The sequence below is a fragment of the Pan paniscus genome, chromosome 1 (assembly GCF_029289425.2).
Source record: "Pan paniscus chromosome 1, NHGRI_mPanPan1-v2.0_pri, whole genome shotgun sequence".
Taxonomy (NCBI): domain Eukaryota; kingdom Metazoa; phylum Chordata; class Mammalia; order Primates; family Hominidae; genus Pan; species Pan paniscus.
The window spans coordinates 51,559,419-51,577,633 of NC_073249.2; positions in this window are offsets into that span (position 1 = coordinate 51,559,419).

The following is an 18,215-nucleotide window of genomic DNA, read 5'->3' on the forward strand; positions in this document are numbered from 1 at the left end:
TCCTTTGGAGGAGGAGAGGCGCTCTGATTTTTAGAGTTTCCAGTTTTTCTGCTCTGTTTTTTTGCCATCTTTGTGGTTTTATCTTCCTTTGGTCTCTGATGATGGTGACGTACAGATGGGTTTTTGGTGTGGATGTCCTTTCTGTTTGTTAGTTTTCCTTCTAACAGACAGGACCCTCAGCTGCAGGTCTGTTGGGGTTTGCTAGAGGTCCACTCCAGACCCTGTTTGCCTGGGTATCAGCAGTGGTGTCTGCAGAACAGCGGATATTGGTGAACTGCAAATGCTGCTGCCTGATTATTCCTCTGGAAGTTTTGTCTCAGAGGAGTACCTGGCCGTGTGAGGTGTCAGTCTGCCCCTACTTGGGGGTGCCTCCCAGTTAGGCTATGTGGGGGTCAGGGACCCACTTGAGGAGGCAGTCTGCCCGTTCTCAGATCTTAAGCTGTGTGCTGGGAGAACCACTACTCTCTTCAAAGCTCAGTTGGAAATGCAGAAATCATCCATCTTCTGCGTTGCTCATGCTGGGAGCTATAGACCGGAGCTGTTCCTATTCGGCCATCTTGGCTTCTCCCTCTGATTTTCATGATATTGATTCTTCCTATCCATGAGCATGGAACATTCTTCCATTTGTTTGTGTCCTCTCTTATTTCCTTGAGCAGTGGTTTGTAGTTCTCCTTGAAGAGGTCCTTCATATCCCTTGTAAGTTCTATTCCTAGGTATTTTATTCTTTGTAGCAATTGTGAATTGGAGTTTACTCATGGTTTGGCTCTCTATTATTGGTGTATAGGAATGCTTGTGATTTTTGCACATTGATTTTGTATCCTGAGACTTTGCTGAAGTTGCTTATCAGCTTAAGGAGATTTGGGGCTGAGATGATGGGGTTTTCTAAATATACAATCATGTCATCTGCAAACAGAGACAATTTTACTTCCTGTATTCCTATTTGAATACCCTTTATTTCTTTCTCTTGCCTGATTGCCCCGCCCAGGTCCCTCCCTCCACACATGGGGATTACAATTTGAGATGAGATTTGGGTGGTGACACAGAACCAAACCACATCACCTACAGAACCCCCTCCCTTGAGCCTCTGGCAACCACTGATCTATTTACCATCTCTGTAATTGTGCCATTTCCAGAATGTCATATAAATGAAATGAAATAGTGTAGATTCTTTTCAGACTGGCTTCTTTCACTTAGCAATATGCATTTAAGATGCAGGTATGTCTTTTCATGGCTCGATAGAAACATTTCATTATCACTTCCTTGTTGTCACTTGTTCATGTACTTTTTGGTTTCACCCACAATAACATAAATTTTGTGAGGACAAAGACTCATCTTTCTTGTTCATTTTATCCCCAGTGCTTAGCACACTGCCTTAGTAGATTTTTTTAAGTCAATAATTATTTGCTCAATAAATAGACTCAATCAAATCCTTTTGGATATAGTTGTGTAAAAGCTGTTTGCTCGGTTCTACTTTGCTAATATGAATATTACAACTGTCAATATCTGCATCAGAAAAAGAGACCTTGCTTTCCAATTTTATTTGCTAATATTTTTGAATATTAGCAAATATTTCTTAGGCTTTTCATAAATGCCATGTATGAGATAGCATTTCAATTGCAGCCTTATTTGTGACAAGTACAAAACTGTAAGAGCTAACTTGCTTATTTTTCTTGGTACAATGTATATAACTTGAACATATAAAAATAGCATTAAAAAATCTTAGCAGTAAGTTTTGGCATTAAGTTTTACAACTTGAAAGAAGTCTCTATTTGTATTTATTTATATTTTAAGAAAATGAGAGCAGCCGGGCACAGTGGCTCATGCTTATAATCCCAGCACTTTAGGAGGCCGAGGCAGGCAGAGCGCCTGAGGTCAGGAGTTCTAGACTGGCCTGGCCAAAATGGTGAAACCCCCTCTCTACTAAAAATACAAACATTAGCCTGGTGTGGTGGCAGGTGCCTGTAATCCCAGCTACTCAGGAGGCTGAGGCAGGAGAATCACTTGAACCCAGGAGGCAGAGGTTGCAGTGAGCCGAGATTACACCATTGCATTCCAGCCTGGGAGACAAGAGAGAGACTTCATCTCAAAATAAAGAAAAGAAAAGAAAAATGAGAGCAATACTTTTTATATTATTAAACTCTTTATTGAAATAAAATGCAGCTACGGAACAATGCATCAATCATAGGTGTGCATCTCTATGACTTTTCCAAAATGAACACATTCAGTTTACCTTCATCCAGATTAAGAAATAGGATGTTATCAGAACTTCAGTAGTTCCTGCCATGCCTTCTTTTAGTCACTACCTCCTACCAAGGGTAATCACCCTTCTGACTAATTTGCCTGTTTATGAACTATTTAATTTCTTGTTTGGATTATTTTACTCAACCTTATGTTTCTGAGATTCATTCATAATTTTGTGTAGATTTAGGTATTTTTTTCATTGCTCCATAATATTTCCATACATGAATACACCACAACTTATTTATTTGTTCAATTGTTGGTGGGAATTCAGATAGTTTCTAGTTTGCAGATATTTGGACAATGCTGCTCTAAAGATTGGAGTACATGATTTTGATGAACATAACATACATGATGTGTTGGCTGTATATCTAGGAGTAGAATGGTTTTGTCATAGAGCATGTGTAATTTTATGGTATAATCTGTTTTTAAAACTCTGTTGGAATTCTATTGATTGTCCAACAAAGCTAATATTAAATGTTTTTCAAATGTGCAGTGTTTAATAGAAACATAGTATACTGTATTTCATTTAAGAATGTGAATATACCTGTGGTGGGCAGAATAATGTCTCTCCCATCTTCTCATAGGTCCTAACCCTTGGAATTTGTGAAAATGTTACCTTGCATGGCAAAAGAGACTTTGAAGATGTGATTAAATTGTCTTTAAAAGGGGAGAGTAGCCTGGATTAGCCAGGTGGGGACAATATAATTTAAAGAGACCTTATAATAGGCAGCAGGAAGATCAGGGATGGAGAAGGAGATACAATGACAAAAAAGCAGAGGTCAGAGAGAGAGAGAGAGCGAGAAAGAGATTTGAAGATTCTACACCACTGGCCTTGAAGGCAGAGAAAGGGGCCATGAGCCAAAGAACACAGGTGATCTCTAGAAGCTGGACAAGAAAGGGAACAGATTCTTCCTATAAGGGTCATCAGCAAGGGAACCTAATCTCCCCCAAGAGCCTCCAGAAGACACAGAGCCTTGCCAATCTTGATTTTGGCCCCATAAACCATTTCAGATTTCTAACCTCCAGAACTATGAGAGAATACATTTGCATTGTTTTAAGCCACTGAGTTTGTGGTAATTTGTTACAGCAGCCATAGGAAATAAGGCAATATCAAATGCGATCCTTTAATAATCAGCTATTCTAAGCTCTACTTAAATGTTTCTTAATGAAATCCCTATTTCATTTTAATATATAGTTTCATTTTAACACTAATGATAACTCATCTTTTGTATGTTAAATTCTACAGCATAATATTGAATAAACATAAGTTAATTTCAACCAAGTACTTTTATTTATATATTATGTATTTTTTGAGATGGAGTCTCACTCTGTCACTCAGGCTGGAGTGCAGTGGCATGATCTCGGCTCACTGCAGCCTCCACCTCCCAGGTTCAAGCAATTCTTCTACCTCAGCCTCCCAAGTAGCTGGGATTGCAGGTGTGAGCCACCACGCCTGGCTATTTCAACTAAATACCTTTGAAAGCTATTTTGAAAATATTGCATTTATTTTATTGATAGCATATTTATTTTTTAGCTTTTCTTCCGTAGCTTTATTTTCCCACATACTCATTTTTCTCTATTTTGTTTTGTCACCTGTCATTTTTTAAAGCTCTCTATAGTTCAGTTTATATTCCAAGACCACACTTTCTTGGAAGTGGCAAAAGTTTGCCACTCTCAACATCAGATACAGAAGAGCAACTTTTTGTGCTGAAATTTAGGTAAACAATAATTCTTGGGCCTCATTTAGTTATATTTCTAAAATATGGTTCAGTAAATGAATTGGTGGGCACAGAACACAGAGAATTTTAGATTGGAAAAAATCACTGTATTATTAACTTCTCTGAACTCTATCTTAATTAAACTTGTTTTTGATCTAAGTTTGGACAAGATTAATTCGATCAGCTGGAAAAGACAAGAAAAATAAACACAGAACCTATTAATATTCTTTAAACTCTATCTTCACCTGATCTCCCTAAATGTTTTCATCTATGTTCTCGCACCTTTTCTTTTTCACTAGAACATAGCCCCTCTTTAACCCAGCAAAGAAATAATTAACACATGGATAAGGACTTGATATAAAGAAAAGCATGATAATTAATGGTAAGTCCAGGAAATTTTTGGTTGTCAACATGTATTTCTGGAAATTAGAATATTGCTACAGCCCCCAAGGCTAAATCCCAAACCCCAAGGCAGCAGCATGGTAGCATCTGGGTGGGGATTATCTGATTCTACGGTTTTGTGTTGAAATAAATCTCAGGGAAATCAGATCCTCTTTAGGGACTCTGAGGCAATGTCTAAGTTGCAACAAAGACTCAAATGGCAAGATTTCTTAAAATTGTAGATATTGTGGGGTTTTCTTGGTACAGATTAGAGGGGAAATACTTTAACCCTGTCTTAAAGTAGAAAGCTGGCCACTACAGTATTGTCAGTTCTAGGCATAATGTATCAGCTGTACAGATGAGTCATAAAATTGGAAAACATCATATAAAAGAGACGAATTAGAGAGTGATTATACCTATGTATGTATGTGTGTATATATGTGTGTATATAAGTATATACATATGTATGTGTGTATATGTATGTGTGTGTATAAAATTTTGTTTTGTAAAAGGATTCATAGAAAGCAACTCATACATTTAACATATAATTCTTACATAATTGGTGAATAGTATTTTTAATCTCTTCCTGTTTCTCCCCATCCTGGATTTGCAGTCTTGTCTCATTAAGGGCTGGTCAGAAGTGAACTGTGCAGTTCATTGCTGTGCACTAGTTAGAGTTCTTAGCCCTGAGATAACCTGCTGCAGATGCCCTTTGTTGAACTGGTAGTCTTGGTCGGAAGGAGAGGATATTTTATCAGGGTTAGTGACTAGAAAGAAAATGTATGAATTCAGGGGAGTATAAGTAGGTTACCAAGGCTGGAAGAGAAACAGACAACACCAGGAAAAGAAACTCTAGAGTATTTACTTTCTTTGAACCACAGAGATAAGATGAGCCAAGTACCCAAGTAGATTCAGGGTTTTAGTAAAGGTTGAATTAAAAATACTGCATTCCTAGTTGCCTTTGCAGAAGGCTCTTCCCCATGATAATGACATTAAAATGAAAGTAGATGCATGCAAATTAAGCAAATAGTAATTATAACTGAGTAACATATGTCTAGTTAAAGGGGGTTAGTCTGGGAGGTGGTGGTGCTACAGAAAAAAAGATTAAATCATGAAGAAAAGAAGTGAAGTTATAGGTTATAAAGGTAAAATAAAGCCTGCATGCTCAAGTGCCTGTGGGATGTTGGAGACTTTGGCTAAGTGTAGATAATAAATCCTGTGATTAAATATGAATATATTTTGCCTGGTCCAGTCATCTTTATTGTTGCTTAGAAGTAACGTTGGTCTAGGAAGTCGTAGATCCTCATTCTCTTCAAAGTCTGGGCAATTCGGCTGGGGATTACAGAAATGGCCTCAGCCTATAGCTGCAATTGTTCATCTGTCCCATATGATCATTCTAAGAATTCCAATCCAGAATGAGAATAGAAAGGATGTTAATACTCTGCAATTCACTGGCCTCTCCCCACAGACTAGGGTGAGCCTAATCATTAAGGAACAGTTCCAAAAATAGACTCCTCTTTGAACCTTAATTGGCTGCTCTGGAGTTCTCCATCATCTTTCCTCCACAGTGTACCTCATCCTTTCATTTTGAATGACTTATTGCTAAACCTGTGAATGTACAATTGTTATGTACCACTGTGTATGTATGATGGGCCAAGATTTCTTCTTCACTGATTTATATACCATTGTACTTTTATGATATCGTCCTTTTATATTAGGCCTTTTCTATCTTTAAGAGGCTACGAATTTTAGAATACATCTGCCATTATAAACTGAGATCTTCTGTCATCTTAAATAGTGTACCTCTGTATGGTAATTTGGGAATGTGGAAAATGTTAACTTTGTGACAGAAAAGAGGAAAACAAGAATTTGTACTTGATAATCTTAACCTTTTAACTGAGGCATTACTTATATACTGTAAAGTATACGAATATTAAGAAAACAGTTCAATAAATTCTCACATATATACATACACCCAAGTAACCACCACTTAGATCTAGATTAGAACATTTCCATCACTTAAAAAGCTTCGCTCATTTAGTCTATAATGATAGAAGTACTATCATTAGTACTAATTACTAATTTATTTTATTGATACCATATTTATTTTTTAGCTTTTCTTCCATAGCTAAATTTCCCTATTCAGCTTTGTATGAATAGAATCATACAGAATATACTCTTGTGACTACCTCCTTTTGCTCAATATTATTTCTGTGAGAATCATTCATGTTGTTGCATATAGAAAAGGTACATTCTTTATATTGCTGAGTAGTATTCTGTTATATGAATATATTCAAATTTATTTATATAAGTTCCTATGGATAGACATTTGAGTTGTTTTCAGGTTTTGGCTCTTATGTATGGAGTTGCTATGAACATTCTCAGACATGTCTTTTGGTGGATATGTATACTTCTTTCTCTTGGGTGTACACCTAGAAGTGGAATTTTTCATGTTGTAGGGTATTGTACATGTCACATTGCCATAGATACTGCCAAAGACTTTCTCCAGGTGGTTGTAGCATGTTACATTCCCACTCAAAAGGTATAGGAGTTCCAGCTGTTCCAAATCCTTGCCAACACTTGGTATTATCAATCTTTTTATAATTTTAGTCTTTTGAAAAATATACTGTAAGATTTCTTTGTTTTAATTTACATTTCCTTGATGACTAATAATGTTGAGCAGTTTTTTAATGTGCTTATTATTCATTTGGATATCTTCTTTTACAAAGTGACCAAGTCTTTTGCCCATTTTATTGAGTTGCTTTTTTATTGGTTAGTAGGAGATTTTGAAACATTTTGAATATAAGCCATTTGTAAGATACCAAAATATATATGTTGGGTTTAATTGTATATATGTCAGATGAAGACATATATGTATATATACGTTAGCTTTTTTTTTTTTTTTTTTTTTTTTTTGAGACAGAGTCTCGCTCTGTTGCCATGGCTGGAGTTCAATAGCACAATCTTGGCTCACTGCAACCTCTGCCTCCCGGGTTCAAGTGATTCTTGTGCTTCAGCCCCCCGAGTGCCTGGGAGTACAGGTGGCTGCCACCACGCCTGGCTAATTTTTGTATTTTTAGTAGAGAAGGAGTTTCACCATGTTCCCCAGGCTGGTCTTGAACTCTTGACCTCAGATGATCCACCCACCTTGGCCTCCCAATGTGCTGGGATTATAGGCATGAGCCACTGCACCCAGTCTGTTAGCCATATTTTTTTATATAGACCAGATATAGCTATGTCAAATATCTGTATATCAGAGAATATACATACACATATATACTTTTCTCCAATCTGTACCTTGACTTTTTAATCTCTTTTAATAAAAATGTTTCTTAATTTTAATAAAATCTCTTGAGCCCAAGAGTTTGAGACCAGCCTGGTCAACATAGCAAGACCAACAACAACCACCAGAAAAACCTGTTTACTTTACTTTCATAAATGTATTAATTGGAATACAAATATTTGACAATTTGATCCCTACTTTCATCTAATTAACAAATATATGAACAAGCTTTGCTTCCACATATGGAAATTTAATTTCTTCCCTTTTTTGCCTTAAATTCATATTTACATTTTATCACAATGTAATATTTTTATGCTTTATAGTCTTTATTGAACACTCTATTATACTTCTATTCACAAAAATGTGTATAAATTCATATTTTCAACATGAAATATGAATATTTTCAAATATTTATTTGATATTAAAATTTTATTTTAACTGCTGCATGTATTAGACATAGTGTTAAACTTTTTTTCTGGACTGAATTTTGATTAGTACAAGAGGATTAAAATGTAATACAAATACTTGCTATGAATGGTAATATTAATATTTAAATGTGAATGTTTTAATTCTTTAAGTTTAAAAATAAATATGCTGTTAAATGAGTAAATTTTTAATGGAAATGCAACTTTTAACAAAATTAATAGGCTTTAAGGATAGTGTATGTCTCTGTGGATAAATATGACTTTTTGCTAATATGAAACAAAATTAAACCTGAATTTGTCATAGTTTCAGCCTGAACAGTTTTTATAGATGGAAGTGCGGAAATATTAATTGCCTGTGCAAATACATAGGTGGGAAAGGAAGTTTTGTTGTAGCAGTGTCACTCAATTATTTGACTGTCTTTCAAGTTATACATCAAAAATCAAAAACTGATCTATCATTTAAAATTATTTTATAAATATATTGTATATTTGAAAGTTGCTAAGAGATTTCAAGTGTTCTTACCACAAAAGAAAGTACATGAGGCAATGCATATGTGAATTATAATAGCTTCATTAGGCCATTCTACAATGTGTTCATATTTCAAACATCATGTTGTATACCATAAATATATACAATTTTTATTTGTCAATTTAAAAATAAAATTATTTTAGTAATATATCCGCTAACAATTGTACTGGATCTTATTTTTTCAATTTTGCCTTTTTAAGAGCAATGAACTGGAAAACATCTTATGTATAAGGTGATTTATTACTAGTTTTTAGAGTCATTTTTCTATTTTTGGAATATACACCAAATAGTTGTTACCAAGAAGTAGATACCTGTTAATTGTACTAGTTACCCTTTCACTTAGGGACATATTGTTTATTTTTATATATTAAGAAAAGTTTCAGAAAATAGAAATGTTTAATCTCATGAAACTTTTGGGTTTTTTGTTTTCTTTAATATAATAAAATGTATCTTATTAAAAAACATTACATTATTATTCAGTTTACAAAAAGCGCTTTTATGTAACCTAACTGGCAAAGCCAGATCTTTTTTTGTGGGTATATACTAGGTGTATATATTTATGGGGTACATGAGATATTTTGATACACGCATGCAATTCATAACAATCAAATCAGGGTAAATGGGTATCTTTCACCTCAAGATTTATCTTTCTTTGTGTTACAAACAATCCAGTGATATTCTTTCAGTTATTTTTAAATGTATAATACATTATTGTTGACTGCAGTCACCCTGTTGTGCTATCACGTGCTAGATCTTATTCATTCTATCTAACTATATTTTTGTACCCATTAACCATCCTCACTCACCCTACCCCCTACTACCCTTCTCAGCCTCTGGTAACTATCATTCTACTCTCTATGTCATGAGTTCAATTGTTTTAATTTTTAGCTACCACAAATAAATGAGAACATATGAAGTTTGTCTTTCTGTGCCTGGCTTACTTCACTTAACATAATGTCCTCCAGTTCCATCCATGTTGTTGCAAATGACAGGATCTCATTCTTCTTTGTGGCTGAATAGTGTTCCATTGTGTATATGTACCACATTTTCTTTATTAAATTTGGTTTTCCATAGGCTTCTTGTACTTGAATATTGATATCTTTCTCTAGGTTTATGAAGTTCTCTATTATCCCTATGAATAAACTTTCTACCCTGATCTCTCTTTCTACCTCATCTTTAAGGACAAGAACTCATAGAACTGCCCTTTTGAGACTATTTTCGGGATATTGTAGGTGTGCTTCATTCTTTGTTATTTTTTTTCTTTTGTTTCCTCTGACTGTATTTTCAAATAGCCTGTATTCAAACTCACTAATTCTTTCTTCTGCTTGATCAATTCTGCTAAGAGACTCTTCATACTTCTTCAGTATGTCAATTGTATTTTTCAGCTCCATAATTTCTGCTTGATTCTTTGTAATTATTTTAATGTCTTTGTTAAATTTATCTGATAGAATTCTGAATTTCTTCTCTTATCTTTAATTTCACTGGGCTTCCTCAAAACAGCTATTTTGAATTCTCTGTCTGAAAGGTCACATATCTCTGTCTCTCTGGGATTGGCCACTGTCCTTTACTTAGTTTGTGTGGTGAGGTCATGTTTTCCTGATGATCCTGATGCTTGTTTGTTGGTGTCTGGGTATTAAAGAGTTAGGTATTTATTGTAGTCCTCACAGTCTGGGCTTGTTTGTCCTTCTTGAAGAGGCTTTCCAAATATCCCAAGGGACTTAGGTGTTGTGATCTAAGTCTTTAATCATTGCATCCATATCTGCATTAGGGGGCACCCAAAGCTGAGTCATGCTGTGGCTCTTACAGACTTACAGAGGTACCACCTTGGTAGTCTTGGGTAAGATCCCGGAGAATTTCCTTGATTACCAAGCAGAGACTCTTGTTCTCTTCCCTTATTTTCCCCCAAACAAATGGAGTCTCTCTCTGGGCTGAGCTTCCTGGAGCTGAGGGAGAGGTGATACAAGCCCCTCTGTGGCTACCACCACTGGGACTGTGCTAGGTTAGACTCAAAGCAAGCCAAGCACTGGGTTTTGCCCAAGGCACACAGTGACCACTGCCTGGCTACCACTAATGTTCACTCAAGGCCCAAGAGCTATACTATCAGCAGGGAGTGAATCCAGCCAGGCTTCTGTTCTTCCCTTAAGGGTGGTGAGATTCCCCTGGCCCTAGACAGATCCAGAGATGCTGTCTGGGAGTCAGGGCTTGCAGTTCAGAACCATAGGAACCTACCTGGTGCTCTATTCTAGTACAGCTGAGCTGGCACCCAAGCCTCAAGGCACAGTCCTTTCTACTCTTCTCTTCCCTTTCCTCAAGCAGAGGAATCTCTTCCCATGGGCACCACTGCCCTAGGCCCACAGCAAGTACTGTCTGGCTACCACTGATGTTCACTCAAGGCCCAAGGGCTCTTCAGTCAGCTGCGGTGCATGCTGTAAGGCCTGGGTCTCTCCCTTCAGGGCAGTGAGTGCCCCTCTGGCCCAGGGCAGGTCCAGAAATGCCATCCAGGAGCCAAGGCCTGGAACTGGCAACCCCAGGAGATAGCTTGGTGCTCTACTTCACTGTGGCCAAGCTGAAAGACAAAGTCTCCTTTATTCTTCCCTCTCCTTTCCTCAAGCAAAAGGAGGCTCTCCTGTAGCCGCAATAAGTGGAAACATCATGGGTCACACCTAAAGCAAGCACTGCTCTGAGTTTCACTCAAGGCCCACGGTGAGTACTGCCTGGCCACCACTCACAATTATTCAGGGCCCTGGGGCTCTTTATTCAGCAGGTGATGAATCCTGCTAGGACTGAGTCCTTCCCTTCAAGGCAGAGGTTTCCCTACTGGCTGTGGGTGTGTCTAGAAATGTCACCAGGAGCTAAGTCCTGGAATGGGGGCCTCAGGACTCTGCCTGGTGCCCTATTCCACTATGGCTGAGCTGGTTTCCAAGTTGCAAGAGAAAGTTCTCTTTCCTCTCCCCTTTCCTCTTCTCAACAGAAGGAAGGACTCTCCCCTGGAGCTGTGACCTGTATTGCCTGGACTTGGAAGAGGGGCCATGCAAGTACTCCTTTAGCCGCCTAGGCTAGGTCACGTGTCCCCCAGGTCCACTGGCTGTGGGCCCAGCAGACAGCACCGGGACTTGCCCAAGAATTGTACTTTGAGGCCTAGACTGACTTTCAAGTTTATTTAGGATCCCAGAGTATTTTCCTTCGTGGTGGCAGGACTTGCTGGATCTTAGGTTTTGATAGCTGGGATTGTCGAATCACCTCTAGCTAGGGCTGGTCTAAATGCCCCCTCCACAGGCTCTAGCTAAATTCTGCCCTATGATGCTTTCTGCTGTGACAGGGTAGCACTGAGTTTCAATGTAAAGTCCCACAATCACTATGCTCTCCATCCCCCCAAAGCACAGATTCTCTGTTTGTGCCATGCAGCCACTGCTGGAGGATGGGGGAGAGGTGGTGTAGACAATTCAAGACTGTCTTTTCTACCCTCTTCAGTGCCACTTTCCTTAATATTGATGTTAAAACCAGGTACTGTGATTGCTCACATGATTTTTGATTCTTATGAAGGTGCTTTTTTGTGTGGATAGTCATTCAATTTGGTGTTCCTGCAGCAGGGAATGATTGCTGGAGGCTTCTATTGGGTCATCTTCCTTTACCCCCATCTCTGAAGCTTTGCCTCCCAAAGCCAGATCTTATAGCCAAATATGTTGTAAAGTGTCTACCTATATTCTTCAGGTAAATGTGTAATATGAATTTCAATGCACTTCAAAAAAAACTCTCAGGAATATATTGCCAGATATGCTTTAAAAATATGTTATTGGCTGGGCACGGTGGCTCACGCTTGTAATCCCAGCACTTTGGGAGGCCGAGGTGGGCAGCTCATAAGGTCAGGCGTTCGAGACCAGCCTGGCCAACATGGTGAAACCCCACCTCTATTAAAAGTACAAAAATTAGCCAAGCGTGGTGGCGGGTGCCTGTAATCGCAGCTACTTGGGAGTCTGAAGCAGGAGAATCGCTTGAACCCGGGAGGCGGAGATTGCAGTGAGCCAAGATTGCACCACTGCACTCCAGCCAGGGTGACAGAGCGAGACTCCGTCTCAAAATAAATAAACAAATAATAAATAAATAAGTTATTAAAGCAGTCAATATTAAAATGTGTATTTAACATAATTTATTGGCTGGGTATGGTGGCTCATGCTTATAATTCCAGTACTTTGGGAGGCCAAGGCAGAAGGATTGCTTGAGGCCAGGAGTTTGGAACTAGACAACATAGAAAGACCCTGTCTCTTCAAAAACAAACGTAATTTATCAATGTTGTAGATTACTAAAGTAATAAATAAAAAGTCCTTTCTCATTACTTAATAATATGAAGTATAGATAACATTTTTTATTAATTTATGAAAAGGAAAATAAAGTATATCTTTCCTTCAGTTAATGTGTGTGGGTATGCATGTATATAGTACATCAAACTTCAATGTTTGAATTTTTGGAATCATTAGATGACAATTAGATATAAAAATCAAGAATAACTCCATTACTTTATCTGAATATTATAATCAAATATTTCTTATGTATTTCATGGAAGAGGAAATATATACACTGTTAAAACTTACTGGTTCAGCAGCTATCATAAGATTTTATTTTTCTGTTAATATGACAAAGGAGATAATAAACATTTTATAAGATGAGAATTGACTATAAAGAAAATAAATATTTCATAATATAATTTGTAAAGAAGGTTTCATTACCCAATTGAATAACATACCATGATAAAATATTTATTTTTCTGTTTTATCTAAAGTATCTTGACATTTTTGATAGTCCCATATTTCAAGTAGTGACCACACATTAAACATGTATTTATTTTAATAATGAAGGAACCAGAATATGGGCAACCTGGTTTAAAGGAATGTAGGATAGACTGAAGAATATACAGTCAATGCAAGAAAAATAATGCTAGCACAAGAATGCAGAATTTCAGTGTAAAGTTGATTAAATGATCTTCAGGCAATACAATTGTAATTTGGGGGTTATCATTCTGCCTGGAACAAGTTATTTTCTTTTTTTTGAGACGGAATCTTACTCTGTTGCCCAGGCTGGAGTGCAGTGGTGCGATCACAGCTCACTGCAACCTCCACCTCCCAGGTTTAAGCGATTATCCCATCTCAGCTTCCTAAGTAGCTGGGATTACAGGTGTGCACCACCACACCAGGCTAATTTTTGTATTTTTAGTAGAGATGGGGTTTCACCATGTTGACCAGGCTGGTCTCGAACTCCTGACCTCAAGTGATCTGTTGGCCTCTACCTCTCAAAGTGCTGGGTTTACAGGCATGAGCCACTGCGCCTGGACCAACAAGTTATTTTCATCTCTGCTAAACAAAAGTTATTTGTATCGATGTTCTACAGGTTAACATTTAACTTTACCTAATTTGAGCCATAAACATTAGTAAGTTGCAAGTCAAATGTGCATTTATGGCTGGGTATGGTGGCTCATGCCTGTAATTCCAACATTTTTGGAGGTCAAGGCCAGAGGATCACTCAAGGCCAGGAGTTCAAGACCAGGTTGGGCAACATAGCGAAACTACTGTCTCTTTTATAAAAAGATAAACATTAAAAAAAATTATGAAGGTACATTCCCTGAGAGAATTAGACATTCTTTAGGTTGGTCTATAAGACAAGACAATGTTTCAGAATGACTTTAAAAGGCACATAATTATCATTTTGCCTTATTTTCATAATGTGGATAAGTTTTCTTAACACAAGAAGTATTTCTGTTATATTTAAGAGTTATCACGAACATACAGTTCTTCAACAGTTCAAAAGTACCTGACTTTTTGACTAATGACATTCTAACTGTAATTTTCAAGTAACTATGTTACATGGATGAATGTTGATAATGGCCAAAAAGAATTATTTTTCATTTTAAACACAGGAAGAGGCAAAATCATATAACAAAACTTGTTACCACTCTAACAATCCATTCTTTCATATATTTAAATTAATAATATCCCAATATGGTCCAAAATACCCTGTTTCTAACAGGCTTCACGTTTACAGAAATAAATGTAAGAATGGAAGAGGCAGGAAGCTCCAGAGATTTATGGGGCTTTCTCATTAAGAAATGCTCTCCCTTTATTTGGAGCCCAAGGAGTTTTATATATCCTTGTAAAATATCTTTTTTTAAGATTTTGGATAAATGAAATATAGTACTTGCCTTTGCAAAATGAAAGGTTCATTTTCAAGCTGAACATTTTAAAAATGTACACATATGAAAGTTGAACATCTGGAAATTGATTCTTTTACAATTATCCCTGCCTGGATACCTCTTGGAAAGCATTTACATGTGGGAACACATGTAAGTTCTTTAACCTTCATTTGAGAAATTCTGTATTAAAACATGTTAATCATTTATAATTTGAGCTACTTAGTAACTTCGGTCAATTATCAGAATCTGAATGGTTTTATGGTGTGCTGGGTATCTTCCATTTGTCCCTTGTTACCACTCATCACCATTCACCTTGCTTCTTACTCTATGAGGCTAAAGTTTAATGGATTAAATCAATAGGGGCCTCTGCCCTCTGACTAGCAATAGGGTTTAGTCACTGGGAATCCCTGGCAGGAAGCAAAAGAATGAGGACAGGGTATCAATAACTCTGCCTTTTCTCCTGAGGAGCTCCCTCGAGCTGGCCATGTCCCTCTTCTACAGGTCACTGCTCTGCTCAATCTAATTTTCTCTCCTGGGTTTTGATAATCTCTGCCTTCAGCCTTTTGGCCCTAGAGGTGGGATAGTTCTGCTGCTGTTAGCCCAAGTTCTTTTGTGGCTTTCCAACACTGCCACACCTTCTCAATTAGTCCCTCTGCAAATCAACCCTCCTTGAATTTGATCCCAATTTGAGAGTGCCATCTGCTTCCTATTTGAGACCCCCAACTGATAACTCAATTTAGAGATTACTGGCTATGCCCAAATTCCCTCAGGAGAGTAACTCTAAACATGTTTTGGAGCCAAGGAGCTCAATTGGGTATGGATGAGAGATACAGAGGCACAGGGCCATTCTGTTGGTTTCCTATCCCATCATCCGCTGCTACACCAGAATGAACAAGCATAAGAATTGTCTAAATCTGGAAGACCACTGGGTATTGTGGAGGCCTTGCTGGATGGGCGGACTACACAGTATCCCTCAGGGTCATGGCAAACTCTGAAGTGATGGCAAAGACCACAGAAGGGCCATACAGTCCAGAAGGAGATTCCTGACAATAGGGTAGACATGTTTAATTTTACTGAAGATTAGGGAAAATAAAAGGAATAACAGCAGAGGAAGAAAACAATGTAAAACGATTCCTTATGGTACTGGGACATAAATGTTTGAAGGAAAAAATAACCAAATAAAATAAATAGGCAAAAGATTCCTTAGCTATAACTTTACCATGCTTAAGGGACACAAAGGTTCAAACACCATTTCTCATGTTCTAACACCAAAGAAGTTGATCGGTTTACCTAGAATTATCCTGAAAATTGTCTCAGTTTCTAACTTGTGTTTTATGTCCTTGTCCCCCTCCAGGGGGTTTGTTTCCTTTAAATTCTGTGCAAAATTTTTACTTGTCTCTGGAGAATTCATAATTGCATACTTATCAGAATTTGTTATTATCCCAGGATCCAGCCTCTTTTGTCTTATAGTTAATATCCCTAAACCTGGGTATTCAGGGGTTTTTGTTGTTGTTGTTTGAGATGGAGTTTTGCTTTATAGCCCAGGCTGGAGTGCAGCAGCGCGATCTCGGCTCACTGCAACCTCTGCCTCCTGGGTTCAAGCGATTCTCCTGCCTCAGCTTCCTGAGTAGCTGGGATTACAAGCGTGCCCTACCATGCCCAACTAATTTTTGTATTTTTAGTAGAGACGGGGTTTCATCATGTTGGCCAGGCTGGTCTTGAACTCCTGACCTCAAGTGATCCACCCGCCTCAGCCTCCCAAAGTGCTGGGATTACAGGCGTGAGCCACCGCGCCCAGCTGGTATTCAGTTTTAATAACTTCAGCAGACCAGTCCGGGACAGGCTTTGGCCCTCCAAATCTCATCAAAAAGCCAAAGTGGAGAAGTGCATTTGAAATAACCTTTTGCCTTTATCTCATGAGGCTGAGTGCAGCGCCCACCAAATAGTAATCTCTGAATCAAGACAGATGTTAGTTCTAAGAGTACAGACTTTTTAGACCCTTAAGGAGAAAGATAATCACTTTCCTAACTTCTTCCTTTGCAAGGCTATCTACCCCTGCCGTCCACAGAGTTAGCTTTTACGTTACTATGCAAAATGTTTAAATTGCTCATGTTCAATGGAGTTAACCTTCCACATTATTATGCAGAATGCTTTAAGTTATTTATGTTCCTCCTTTCCCAAACTCTACCACTATCCCTTTCTACATTGTGACCTCTAGTCCTAATAGGATTAAGGACCATGATCATTATAGTGATATTCATCTCAATGGCTACCGCCTTAGCTACACTTAAAAATTTTTTTAAAAAAAGAAAAAAAAGGTCAAAGCTCTGACCTTCAAGCTTTTAAAGTCCTATGGTACTGGCCTTACAATGAAAAACAGCAGTCAGTACCTGCCCCATTCTTCCCCACTCTCTCTTACCATTCCATTTAGTACCTTCATTTTTTTTTAGTTCTTTTATTTTATATATTTCTGTAATTTTAAAAAGTATGCCTAGTCTGCAACTTCCGGATTTTAGCTTTTTTGATATACTGATTGAGGGTGCTGTGATGAGCTGCACCTTTAGGAATAAAAAGACTTACCCCCCTAGCTGCTGTGAGTGCTTCTGTCAGACAACCCTAAGTTTTCAGGCATCTGCATCTGAAGAGAAATGCCTTTGCCCCCCACCCACCCCCCACCCGCCACCCCACAACCTCTTACCAGGGAGGCCTACATTCAGTGAAGTTATATATACAGGAGCATAAATGACTAGTCCCCTTGCCCCAACTTGGGCCAAACAACTTTGTGGAACTATCCAGCAACACAGTTCCCTGTAGAATTAGCAGAGGCCTTCTTTGAGACTCTACTACAGCCCAGCTGCTCCTTCTGCCCAATTCTGCTTTTTTTCTCCTTCCAAAGAACATTCCCCAATAAACTTCTAGCATGTCGATCTCCGTCTCAGAGTCTGCTTTTGGGAAATTCAATATGGGGCATTACCCACTGACTTTCTGCTATGGTAGATGAGGATTTTTCTATTTTGCATAGCACTTCTCTATCCTCTGTCTCTATCACAGCTTCCCCTCATTTCACCTTCTTTATGTAGTGATAGTGACATTTTTAGATAAATCAACATGCAATATAATCACAGTATAATATTCATGGCTGAGTCTTATAGTTTACTCTATATTTTATTTCATATACTTTTTTTTACTTGATGCAAACAGTTGCCTAATATTTTTATTTCCTTAGTTTTTGTAGCAATTATCTCATTCCAATATTGGAACGAATTCTCCTCTAAACATGTTCGTAAATATTAGCTATACTCAATCAGTTTTATATTCGTCTTAGAGACATTGCTCTTAGAGGTCTCTGTCCTGCTCTATTCTGGTCTTTTTCTATGTCTGCTGACTGCTGTTATCTTGGTATTTCTGTTCTCCATCATTCTGCAAATTCCTTTTACATTTTCCCTGAGTTGTATCC